The sequence below is a fragment of the Schistocerca piceifrons genome, chromosome 3 (assembly GCF_021461385.2).
Source record: "Schistocerca piceifrons isolate TAMUIC-IGC-003096 chromosome 3, iqSchPice1.1, whole genome shotgun sequence".
Lineage (NCBI taxonomy): Eukaryota > Metazoa > Arthropoda > Insecta > Orthoptera > Acrididae > Schistocerca > Schistocerca piceifrons.
Genome location: NC_060140.1, coordinates 669,085,689 through 669,098,517, shown reverse-complemented (window position 1 = coordinate 669,098,517; position 12,829 = coordinate 669,085,689). Strand labels below are relative to the sequence as shown.

Here is a 12,829-nt window from a genome sequence, read left to right as displayed (position 1 = left end):
CTGATACTTGCCTTGAAAAGCTGTCATCAGTTTGTTGATCTCTTCAATATCTGTGAATGCTGGGAGCAGTTTTCCAGCCCAGTGAAGCACTAACTCATTGCAGTCGTTAACCTGAAATTTGTGTCTTATTTTTGTGTGTCTCGCCTCTCTACCATTTTTTGAGGTATTTGATCAAAATTATGGTTTTATACCAGGTTATCTGTATCAAACACGAAAGTTTCTCCAACAGCCATTCATCTGTAATTCATATTACTCTCACTGATCTTGTACCGATCAACAACATCAGACAGACGAGAAACAAAACTCTGTGAATTATCTCTGCTCGTACTGTTGCAAATCTTCTTGTTGCTGGTCTTTGGTGAACCGTGACAAATGACTTTTTGTTGTTGGCAAAAATCTCACTGTTTTCACTGGTTGGTACTAAACTACCTGATGACGGCCAAAACTTTGATCTATTTAAAGCCCTTTTTCTCATTGTGGTTCTGCTGTAGTGTTCTTCTGTGATGTTTCTTCGTTGTGTTTCAGATTTTGATGCGCAGTAAACATGGAGTCTGAATGTGTTTTCTGGAGTTGAAGCAACGTTAAATTCTACCCTCGTCCGTTCTTAAGTGTTCGAAAGCATCTGAGTGAACTACACTTTGTAACCAAAAATATCTGAACACCCCCAAAAACATACGTTTTTCATATTAGGTGCGTTATGCTGCCACCTACTGCCAGGTAGTCCATAACAGCGACCTCAGTAGTTATTAGACATCGTGAGAGAGCAGAATGGCGCGCTCCGCGAAACTCACGGACTTCGAACGTGGTCAGGTGATTGGGTGTCACTTGTGTCACATGTCTGCACGCGAGATTTCCACACTCCTAAACATCCCTAGGTACACTGGTGTCGATGTGATAGTGAAGTGGAAACGTGAAGGGACACTTTCAGCGCAAAAGCCTACAGCCCGACCTCATCTCTTGACTGACAGAGACCGCCGACAGTTGAAGAGGGTCGTAATGTGTAATAGGCAGACATATATCCAGACTATCACACAGTAATTCTAAACTGCATCGGGATCCATTGCAGGCACTATGACAGTTGCCCGCCTGGTTAGCTGTGTGGTCTAACGGGTGGATTAGTGTCGAGGTCCGGTGTGCCGGCCAGTCTGTGGGTGGTTTTTCAGGCGGTTTTCCATCTGCTTCGGTGAATGCGGTCTGGTTCCTCTTATTCTGCCTCAGATACACTATGTCAGCGATTGCTGTGCAAACACTATCTCCATGTACGCGTACACCATAACTACCCAACCACGTAAACATTGAGGTTACATTTGTCTGGTGTGAGACGTTCCTGGGGGGGGGGGGGGGGGGTTCCACTGGGGACTGAACTGCATAACCCTGAGTTCGGTGTGGGGCGGCGGTGGGGTGAGTGGACTGCTGTAGCCTGTTGTGCGGTTGCGAACCACTGAGGGCTACGACGGGGACGGAGCCTCTCCGCCGTTTCTAGGTCCATGGTCGAGCCCTGCTCATAAGCCACTCATCAAGCCAGTAAATGCCAAACGACGCCTTGCTTCGTATAAGGAGCGTAAACATTGGAAAATTGAACAGTCGAAAAACGTTGCGTGTAGTGACGAATCACGGTACACAATGTGGTGATCCGATGGCAGGGTAGTGTATTTCGAATGCCCTGTAAACGTCATCTGCCAGCTTGTGTAGTGCCAACAGTAAAATTGGAGGTGGTGGTGTTATGGTGTGGTCGTGTTTTTCATGGAGGGGGATTTCGCCCCTTGTTGTTTTGCATAGCACTATCACAACACAGGCCTACATTGATGTTTTAAGCACCTTCTTGCTTCCCACTATTGAAGAGCAATTCGGAGATGGCGATTGCATCATTCAACACGATCGAGCCCCTATTCATAATGCACGGCTTATGGCGGAGAGGCTACACGACAATAACATCTCTGTAATGGTCTGGCCTGCACAGAGTCCAGACGTGAATCCAATATAACACCTTTGGGATGTTTTACAATGCCAACTTTGTGCCAGACCTCACCGACCGACATCGATACCTCTCCTCGGTGCAGCACTCCGTGAAGAATGGGCCGCTATTCCCCAAGAAACCTTCCAGCACCTGACTGAACGTGTGCCTGTGAGAATGGAAGCTGTCATCAAGGCCAACACCATATTGAATTCCAGAATTATCGATGGGGGGCGCCTCGAATTTGTTAGTCATTTTCAGCCAGGTGTCCGGATACTTTTGATCACATAGTGTATGTCATACAAATGGTCCATTATTTCTACAAAAATATCCCTTTTTCCTTGTTTATAGTTCGAATCAAATGTTTCTGTGAAAATTCCTATTCATTTGAATAACTTATCAACTATACAGTTACTTCTTCCAATAGTAATATATGCATTCCACCATAAAAAGGAAATTGTTTGTATCACCTGGGCTGCATTTTCCTCATTTATATGTCTTAAGCCTTCTAGATTTTAGAAGAAAACGTTTAAAAGTTGCCAATGTACAGATAGTTTGGCTCCAGTGATTTGATTAGAAGCCTAGGAAACAAGACAAACTTAGAAATGATTTCTTAATTTATGTGATGAACTACCAGACGAAGCTGATATCTTTTTATAAGTCAAGAAAGAATTTGTCACAGAAGTTCTGTTGCACTAGACACAATAATTGCTTCAATGAATATCTGAGAAATAATCTGTGAAAGACAACTTCATTTCTGATTATAAAATAAGTATATCAAGCACGTAGCATAATGAAAACACAAAGGTTATGAAAAAACTGTGAATAATAAAGACAATAATATAATGTAAGACTCATAATAATATAGTTTATCAAATAATGTTTCTGACAAATCCCATAGAACAATTCTCATGGAAAACACTCCATGTTTCCTACATTTTATGTCAACAATAGCAAATTACATGCTGCTTAGACAGTTATCACATGGTATTTAGAAACAAATGTCGCATGTACAATTCATGAAAATTCATGTTAATTTCCATTAATAACGTCTACAAGTGCATGCAAAGCAAATAAATAAAAAATTCCTTCTAGGTGAGAATTTGAGAGTTTCATAGACGTTGGGGGTCGTACACACAGTTTCTTTGTTGTTTGGAACAAGATAAAAGGCTGGAAGATAAACTTTTACAATATTGAAAAATGAGGATCACCATAACACCCATCCATCTACACACACACACACACACACACACACACAGAGAGAGAGAGAGAGAGAGAGAGAGAGAGAGAGAGAGAGAGCATAATTCACAGCTCGAATGTAACAGAACAATGATACTTGTTTCCGAGACAGTTGTTGCTGCTTGTATTAAGAACCGGTTTTGAACAAGATTTTGTTTTGTTGGTTTGTTATAACATCCCTCTGTAGTCGACATTTCATAAAACGTGTAAAAGTGACTACTGTGCTCAGAACTGTGGGTATTATTGAAGAAGACAAATGATGTATACTTCTTAGGAGCCTTATTCTATTATAAACCCTAATTTGCCCCAGGTTTTCTTGCCTATTTGATGAATCGCATATCTCCTTTGCCGTTGTGTTACGCAACATTTATATTTCAAAGTAAATCAGTTTTACACAAGTTATCATTTACATTAAGGGATGAATAACCAGTGAGAAATGACAAAAAATGAAAAAGAAGCTCAGACCATGGATTTATGTATTTCTGAATCCTACCGAAAATCTTAAATTCATCTTAATCGCTATTTATGTCTCCTAAGCTGTAAAGGAGCTGATTATTCATTTTTCTTTTTCCATAAATATCAAATATGATCTATTGTACGCGTCGTTACCTTCAGGATAACTTACCACAGTAATGTTTCTTTTAATTTCTCATTTTATTGGTACTCAATTTAGTTTATTAGGCCGGCCGGTGTGGCCGAGCGGTTCTAGGCGCTACAGTCTGGAACCGCGCGACCACTGCGGTCGCAAGTTCGAATCCTGCCTCAGGCATGGATTGTGTGATGTCCCTAGGTTAGTTAGGTTTAAGTAGTTCTAAGTTTTAGGGGACTGATGACCTCAGATGTTGCCCAATAGTGCTCAGAGCCATTTGAACCATTTTTTTAGTTTCTTAAGCGTGATTATCACGACCCTTAATTGTTACATTTTAATGAAAACGATGTCTGATATCCTCAGCATTTGAAATAGAAGTTCCCCTGTCTGAGAACAGGATACTTTCATAGTTGTTGTATTGTCATAATAAGAATCATGAAAAAAATAAACGCGACCATCTGTCGGCGCAAGTAGAAACCACCGACTTCCAGGTAACGTTACTGACTTAGGTAAGGAATGGGTCCTAGTTTACTGGCAAGTAGCAGCGAATAATTACTGCACAACGAGGGATCTGAGCACTATTCCCATATCGTTAAAGATTTCATAACCAACGTAAATATAGAACCAATCCAGTAAAATCAAGGGAAACAAACAATTCGCTTAGCAGATAAGGGATTTTCAATAACCTTTTTTAATACAAGAAGAGTTACAGATAGTGCCATAAGTTTCTTTATTGTAGGGCCTTCAGCATCTATTATGTTACAGTGGTACATTATGCAGAGAACTGATAGACAATATGCTGCTCGATATTTTATGTTAGTATTCAAATTTATTTCGGCTTTATTGCCTTGAACAGTACAAGTTCCGACGTTGTAGATGGACATATGTCAACTTTGAGTAAACAACCAGCTGTCAGACATGAATTTAAACGGCTGTCAAAGTAATAAAAAGTATTATAATAACTTACAGATATCTTTGGTTCAACTCATGTTCAACGAATTTAATGAAACAAGTAACGGCTGGCATATTCCTCCCACTAAAGGCTGCATTCTCTCCAACGATACCCTGTTCGGATTTTTTATTGCCAGTTCGCATATAGTCGAACCCCGCCTCTGTTTGCAAATCACTCTAGTTAATCACAGTATCAAAGCTTATTTGCATGCACAAAAGTTCCATTATTACTTGCTGTGGATTCCAATTACATTTCATTAAACCAATACAGGCGTTAGTGCTTCCTTTCCGTGATGCTCTTGTCTGACAACATGAATCGAGTTTTGCTCTCAGAAAGTCTAGAGCGAAAGGAACTTTTGCCTAAAGTTTCCACGAAAATAGTAATTAACTGAAAAATGTACCTGAAATTCAAAGTGAAATTACACTGATGAACGTTTGTTTTTCTCCTTCTCTATCCTCAGCGTAACGCAATCGCTCTGTTCATAGTAAAAAAAAAATTCCAGGATTTAATTTAGCGATATACAGAATGAGACATCTAGTACACGCAGCTGTCTGGCCACCACTGACGTCAACAACGGCCCTGACCAGTCTAGACGTCGAGTAGAACTATTAAGTGCCAGGTCGTGCTTTCAATATTTAATAAGGCTTATTTGAAAGTGTTGTGTTAACCATTATGACAGAAAAAATATTAGCTGCTAATGACTCACTGTATACGTCAGGAGGCCAATAGAAAATGACTGTCTGGGAGCTGCAGAGATCAACATTTCAAAATCGGTATCACCATCGTTCAAGTAATGTTCAAAACAAACCGTTACTTGCACCATGAACACCGAATGAAAAATGGAGTGCCACAGTGATCACAAAATGTTCGACTAATCAAGATCGAAGGTGAACTCCTTGGGAGTTACAAACTGTGCAAGACGTTCAGCTAGTTATCCACTCTTAAAGAATACATATAGAATTATATTGGTGTAATTGTGTGATGAGAACTGATGGAATATGATGGCGTGCAACCGAATAGGAAACAGTCTGTTGTGGAGCTTATCGTGAAGCTGGCTAAGGCGTAGCTGCAGACAGTTCGCTAATATGTTTCATAAGTACGGAAAAAACAAACATCCGGAGGCTGAATTTGTCCAGTGGTTCCAGGTAGTATGAATTGCAATGTCACACACTTTTCAGGAGGGATACTTTGTCCTAAAGAAGCAAGATATTTCCACCAGCTGTTGCCCAAAAGCAGTGCTCGTACCACAGTTGTGGTTGTCTTACGCCCATTTTCCCTCTCTCGCATCTTGTGACGTAAACACTCTGTACTGCCCTTGCAAGATCGCGCACACAAGAAAATATCGTAAAGAGCATAGCACTCCTCAGATTCTCGCAGCACAAACTTTCAAGCAAGTTTACCGTCTTGATTAACAGTCGCCATAACTGTATACGAATGCGTTAATACACTGATGTTAGTTGATTTTGATATAAAGTTCTTGGTACCTCTTATTTGCAGGATTCCTTTCAGATTCATTTCATCTTCAAACCCCGATTGGTTGGAGTTAACAAGAAATTCCTTACTGAACGATGGAATAAGTTTGTTTATCTCATCTACACATTTTCGGGCCGATTCCGCAGCTTGTTATGCATAGTCAAGTTGATACTTTGTTTGAAATTTCGTTATCTTTCATCTTATGTCTTCCAGTTCTGTAGCACTGTTGGAAGTTATGCAACCATTTACTGTTCCCTTGAAATCACTGTACTCTATGGCACGTGCAATTTGATGTACATAACGTAGCAGGTCACCATCATGTACATACGATGAACTGTATCGAGCATCCTCGAAACACGCAAACACCAGTTTTTGTAAGAAGTGCGCCTTGTCGTCACTCGAATATCCGTAGTTTTTCTCAGGAAGTCATATTGTTGCGGACTTATTCGAAGTCTGTTCTTTTTTTCGATGCTGCCGATGATCTTCCACGTACGTAATTATATTTAGTACTCTCTGACTGGACAAAGATTGTCCTTACTACGTTTCACTGGGGTCGAGATTTGTGGCTCCCTGTCCGACAAGGATAATGAACTACATTGCTCGACATATGTTTCAATATTGCTTTCACTTCATAAGCACGTATCGTTGTCATTGTACTCCTCACGTACGTTGTCCGCACAGTCGAGTGTGCAGAAGCGCTAATATCTAATCTGCCACTTTTTTATCACTCTGCGGAATTCTTTTGGTTCCTTTCTGATGAAATGTCAACTTCATAAACAATTGTTATATATACAGTGCAATGTTTGCTTCGTTTATCGTTGTCATTGCTCAACTTGTATCATCATCTGTAGCACTGTAGCACTGTTGTGAGTTACTTGTCGTCTAAGCAGTTCAACTACGCTCCGTAGCCCCATTCTGTGCTCACCATTGGATACATCCACTCCTGCCTCTTTCGCCATTAGCAACCAATATTGCGGCTGCATGGTAGACAGTACGTGGGGAGTCCATAGCTGTAAACATCATTGGCCTTTTGCGACTTCGCACTGAAGGGGTTCCTTGTAAGTCCGTATGACAGATGCGATTTTGTGATTCCATTTTAGCATTGTCATTCAATTTAAAAATACTTATACATACCAACAAAAATAAACGACATTTACCGGTACTCCGTATGGTATTCTGCTTACATTTATGGCCCCATCGCGCTCCTGTTCTCTACATACTCCCATGGAAAACTGACTCTGCCAAAGACGCTGCTTTGGTAACACTCGATGGCTCTGACTGTCCTTATTGAGCAACAATGAAAAGTGTGTGGAACTAAAAATAGTCGTGGAGGTTATCTATGCAGAATGTCCGAAAGAACAGATACGAACTGGACTCGCATTCGGGAGGACGACGGTTCAATCCCGCGTCCGGCCATCCTGATTTAGGTTTTCCGTGATTTCCCTCAATCACGCCAGGCGAATGCCGGGATGGTTCCTCTGAAAGGGCACTGCCGACTTCCTTCCCCATCCGTCCCTAATCCGATGAGACCGATGACCTCGCAGTCTGGTCTCCTTCCTCAAATTACACAACCAACTCCAACCCAACAGATACGATCTTCATATATAGTAAAGGCTAACCGGTCATTGACCTTCTTCTTCTATGCGAATGCACACGTATTGCCCGAAATCTTACGGGACTCGGTAAGATTTTCTGCCACGAGTAATGAGTGTAATGGGCAGGGGCACTACGAATATAGTGTGTGGGCATTAAGTTGGGAATGTGGGTCTCACGGGGCGCGTGCAAGGGATACGTTCCTGCAGTCGCACTATACTCTCTGCCCTTGGTGGCTCAGATGGATAGAGCGTCTGCCATCTAAGCAGGAGATCCCGGGTTCGAGCCCCGGGCGGGGCACACATTTTCAACTGTCCCCGTTGATGTATATCAACGCCTGTCGACAGCGTAGGGTCTTTATTTAATTATCATTTCATTGTAGAGCGCTGCATGGTCACCAATTGTATCTGTTCTTTCGGACATGTCCGAGAGAACAGATACCATCTTCATATATAGTAACAGAGTAGTGTAATTGAGGCAGTGTCTTTGGCGGTAGTCTCTGTAATACATGATCTGTAGATCACTTTTGCAGGATTTAACTGTCAGTGCAATATGACTGCTGAATCTTCTTTTTTTTTTTTTTTTAGAACTGTACAAAATTGTTTTGAAAAAAATTCGGTGGACAGTGCTCCCGCACTGGGAACAGCAGCAGTTTGGCGGTAAAATTCAGTAAGAGGCGATCACAATGCTCCATTCACAAGACATCCTTTGTGTGGGGTATAGGAGCTTCTACAGACTGATTCCAACAAGATGCGGGCAAGGTATCTACCGGAAGTTCTGAGACGTCCGAGAGTAACATGATGTCTTCTTTGGTCGAGTGCCCAGAGACACGTCCAAGCAGACCTCCACCTCAGGCGGGATGCTGTCCCTTACCCGCCATTGTGGCTATGCAGCATCTCCAGACCAGCAGCTGTAGGACAGTGCTTCGCATTCTGTTTTCATAATTGTTCTGATTTTCCCGTGTGTGCTTAGACAGTGCTTCGAGAAGTGAGAAAAATAGCGTCCCGAAGCTCCAGCAGCAACAAATATAAAACTAAGCCCGCTCACCGTTTCAAAAAAGTGATGAACACCACATCAGCTGTAGAACAAGAAAGTTTTTTATCTCTCTGGCAGTGCCTTCAAACCAGCAGCTAAAACTCGAAAAGTGGTGAGCGTCCTGTTTACAGTTACAGAGATATTTATCTCGACTTCCAAATATCATCGTTTTGGCGTGTAAAATCAGATATTCGAGCCGAAATCGGTTTCGGGATCTGTTTCCCCCAAAGCATGTGAAGTGGCTCAGGGAGGTTTCAGAAGTGAGCAGTGACCTGTTTTTAGAGCCTGTGTTCGAGTGTGGCTGCCTGCATACACCGTAAAATTAATGCAAACTATTGTGTAGCAATCTTTTTCGAGGGCTTACTTAGAGACATATTCAGTTGAATGTAACTCCTGAAGCGGCCCGTCTTTTGTATAGGATGGGGCCCCTCCACGCCCACACCGACATGGTGACCAAACCAAAAGTTCTACTGTCACCTCCGTATAAAATATTAGTTTTCGAATCAGGAGTCACAGGACGCTGGCTGTGATGTTGTCTATGCGTATGGGTAGGATTACTCATTGACATGGTCCATCAGGAGACAGTAAATGGACGAAAGCGATCGAAGGGTAGCGGTTTGTAGGACAGAGGGAAAAAAGTGCCAAGGCAAGCGCCAAGGGAAAAAAACATCTGCGACAGTAGGACGGGTAGCAAGGGCAGTAGCGGCTTGCTAGCTGTGGCAGTGCATGCAAGGTGAGGTTATGTTAGTGCGATGTATCGTGCATCGTTACCTTTGTTGCTGCGGGTGCTCTTGTAGATGGATCAGTCCGGGCTCCTGTGAATTCTCCTGGGCCTGCTGCAGCGACTCGTCCCTTTAACCGCCCGAGGTCGTCATACATTAGTGGGCGATCGGCGATTTATCAGCTCACATTATAGGGGGTGTGTGCGGCTGGTCTGTGTGTTGTGTACAGTACGGCTTCCCTGCGATTGCCTGTTTTTCGGCTGGTCGAGCATCTGGGATTGCCAGTAGTAGCTGTGTTGCAGGGGCTCGCCAGTAATGTTGTGTTAACGTGCTATGGACCATAGATGTGAATCGGCCCGTGCTCAAAGACAGTTGCATATTTCACAAAAGCACTCGAAGTATCTCTGGGATGGTTTCACAAGCCTGCCACGACTCTGTTTTTGGAATCTGTGTTCAGGGGTGTGGGGGCTATACATCGCAAAAGTGAAGCAAACTGCTGTGGAGAGATCTTTTTTTTTAATGTGTATTTATGCTCGTATTTAGTTGTATTTATTAACTCCCGAAGCAGCAAAGCTCTGTTTCTATGTCTTTGTGCAGTGGTATATTTAGTTTCTATTATATCTTCAAGTTATGTATGTGGCAATATTCCGCAACACCAGATGCAATAGCTCCTGAAGCAGTTCGTGTTCAATGACAAAGGGTATCCAAGCGCTGGAATTGGAAAGGGGGGAGGCTGCGGGTATTTCCAACGAGACAAGAAGTGCTTAGCAGCTACCACATGACCGTGCCATAAGCTGGCGTAGCCACTTGGTGCAGCTAGCCCAGCACGTTGCCTGCCCGAGTCCCTGGGCCCATTGGAAGAGGCCACATACCGAGGTGGGTGAATGTCTTGCCCCTTGCGCATCAGAAGAATGAATTACTGACTGGACTTTTATCGAACGATCTACATTTACGGCACAAGCATTTATCAGTATGAGTTGTGAAGCGTAACTTAGCCCATATTCATCATATCATGAAACTTATTCGTCTTCACCAAATATCAATGCTATCAACACAGCCCTCAGATGCTAATATACTCCTCCTTTTTCGGCACCGACATCTCATCCATTGAGCACAGTAAATAATTATTCCCATCCTCCCAGTCCATCAGCTAGACACAGACTGAGTCCTTTTCTCTAGCCGCAATTTTGAATTACCTCGTGGGATAGGAGAGGGGGATGCACGGCAGTGCCCTCTGGTGGTGGTACTGTGAACTAGATCAGTTGGACCCCAAACCTCATAGTGAACACACCATATGGAGCTACTGCCTATGACAACTCAAATTGTTTAAATAAACAGTGCATACAAAATAAAGACTTCCATTTGTCCTACCCAGCATACCAGCACAGACTGAGTCCTTTCCTCGCCAATTTCTATGTGGGGGAGGGGAGAGGAGCAATGCGTACAAAATAAAGAATTACATCCATCCTATACAGCAGCTCAGCACTGACTGACAATTTCCAGATGTTGGAAGGGGGCGGGGGGGGGGGGGGAAGAGAGGTAGTTAGGTTAGTAAAGGCAGCCCAATTAACCTATTTTCCTGCCAAAATTTGAACTCCCCATCATGACGACACTGCGACGTTGCCATATCAATGGCCGCCATTTTGATCCACTATCTTGAATAAATTTGGCAACAGTGCAATGTGGGGCCACGATCCCCTCGCCCTACTTCTTATTTCAAGCAGTGTTCCTTTTCTTTTAGCACTGATAGCTCTACCCAAACGTCGCTGCAATCGATCACTAAGTGTAAGCCATCCGCCAATGCGTTGTCCTTGGTGAGAGATAGTGCCTGAAATCTGGTATTCTCGGCACACTCTTGATACTGTGGAGCTCGGATTATTGAATTTCCTAACGATTTCCGAAATGCATTGTTCCATGCGTCTGGCTCCAACTACCATTCCGCATTCAGAGTCGATTAAATCTCGTCGTGCGGCCACAGTCACGTCGGAAACATTTTCCCATGAATGACCTGAGGCCAAATGACAGCTCCCTCAATACACTGCTCTTTTTATTTCTTGCTTAGCGATACTATGGCCAATTGTAAATGGGCACATGCCTGTCCCATTACTTTTGTTACCTCAGTTTATGTATCTATGCCCCTAACACTCTGCCTATCCACTGAACCTTATTATTGTAGTCAAGACATTCACCATCTTTACAATTCCACCCATGCCCCCACTGCCTCACTCCTCCACCCACCAACAAATTCAGTGGTCCCTTGGGAATATGAAAATATTTTCGTGTTTTGCTTATGAAAAATTACTAGATTCGACCGTTGGCCATTACGCGATCTTTATAAAATAAGACGAAATAACCATAGCAGTTTCGGATAAAATACTGGTTTGTTGTTTTGCTGTGCTCTTCGGTCAGAAGAGTGCGTCTGGCGCAGACCTCTTCATTTCAGCATTACAAACTTGCTTATTACATTCCAGAGGAAGTGTCGTACCAATTGATCCCTTCTTTTAGCCACGTTGTACCACAGATTCCTGTTCTCCCCCATCCGATTCAGTACCACTTGATTAGTTATACGATCTACCCATCTAATCTTAATACCTTGCAGAGTTCAACTCATGAATACATACTACTGGGTATGAAAGTCGGGCCAAACTTTTTTATGTAGGATATGGCTCTATTCAACACGCACATCACCCAAAAAACCATATACGCTCATAGAAGTGAAACATGCATTGATTATCGTATAAATATAGCAGAGGTAGTATTAAAAAATGTCAAATGACAGACTACGAAATGTGGGAAAAACCATCACTACGTGAAAGGCCTCTTCAACTCCAAGCGCAATGTTAGGCCCATTTCCCAAAAAATATCCATGCCATACCCAAAAGAAAAAATAAGGAAAAAATATAAAATGAAGGATGTGCAAAGTTTGCATAAAGCACAAAGCATAAAGCGAAATGACGTGAAATGCACAGCATGTAAAGTGGCACTACATCTAACACAATGCTTCGGAAACTACCATACCATGAGGAACTACTGATTTTAGAATTGTAGGTTTTTTCTATAAGAAATTCGTTCAAGCGGAGCATTTTTTCTTGTAATTACCTTTTTTGTTGATATTATCTACTTTTAGGTGTCATGTTGTTAATTCGTTCTGAAGAAGTCACACCTGAAGAAGCTGCCCAAAAAGATTATAATTCCTATTAAAGTATTGTTTATGTACAAATTTATATTTATATTCCGAGGTACTGTCTGAAAGACTGTATTACAAAAAACAT

The 12,829-nt window shown here is 42.4% G+C and overlaps 1 non-coding gene across 1 annotated transcript; it reads left to right on the top strand.

Moving 5' to 3' along the window:
* Positions 1 to 8,025: 8,025 nt before the first annotated feature.
* Positions 8,026 to 8,100, top strand: Trnar-ucu. Its single transcript has one exon. It is a non-coding gene; the product is annotated as a tRNA-Arg (tRNA).
* The last annotated feature ends 4,729 nt before the right edge of the window (positions 8,101 to 12,829 follow it).